Below are 983 nucleotides of genomic sequence, written 5' to 3'. Positions count from 1 at the left end.
CCTGAAAGCTATTTTACTGGAATAAAACGCGTCCTGGATATGTTCATTAAAAAGTGTGTTTGACTAAAAGCTGTTCAGTGTGGGGATTTCTTTGTGCATCTCCCTGCTGTCACAATATTTGATTTTGGTGTATGCATATGGCAGTAACAAGCACCATTTGTTGAAACTTGGGAAAGGAGATTCAGAGGATGAGGCTGATCTTGAAATTGTGCTATACAGGTATCTGAGAACACTGGAGGAGTCCTGTGTCTGGGACTTTTTGCTCTTTTTACATGGCACAAGTTATGTGTATGTATAATAATCTGTCAGGAAACTGAAGACACGGATGACTGTCTGGTGACAGCTTAAGTCTCACTCACATTTTTGTTTTTGTTTTCCCCTCAGGTGTGTGTACAGTATGAAGAGTGCCATAGCAATCAGCCATTAGTACTTTTGCTAATCGTAGTTTTCCTCCTCCAACTGCTGTTTTAATTGTGTGTGCTTTTAAACTACTGTTTTATTTCCTGCGTTATTTTCCCCCTGGTCAAGATTTTTCATGTATCATACACTTGAGGATTTGAATTCTTTATCTTCAGGCAGATTTGACAAGATGAATAAATATGATATGTTTGTTACTGCAGTGATCTTGCCCTTGTCCATGTTAGACTGATGTTTCTACCCTCTTGAATCCCTACAGATTCAGGTTCTCTGATTTTATATAGTTTAAACAAAATAATAAATACACTTTTGGAGATGATGAAGAGGAGATTTCATTTACCCTGAGCTCTTTCTATGGGTTTCTTTTCCCTGAAGAAGAGGGCAAAGTATCAAGTCAGCCAGCAGTTTGTGCATGTAGTGGGGGTCAACAGTAGGGAGAAAAAAGGAGGACTTGAACAAAGCAGTCTGTCTACAGTTTTATTTTGCATTCCTGAGCTGTAAGGATTGCTTTCCAATTAATCCCTTCTGTAGTCACCATGTGACCTGTGTCTGACTTCAATTCTACC

This window comes from Cyrtonyx montezumae, unplaced genomic scaffold (assembly GCF_038088225.1).
Source record: "Cyrtonyx montezumae isolate F1298 unplaced genomic scaffold, pur_monq_1.0 scaffold_3, whole genome shotgun sequence".
Classification (NCBI taxonomy): domain Eukaryota; kingdom Metazoa; phylum Chordata; class Aves; order Galliformes; family Odontophoridae; genus Cyrtonyx; species Cyrtonyx montezumae.
This window is presented reverse-complemented; position numbering follows the sequence as displayed.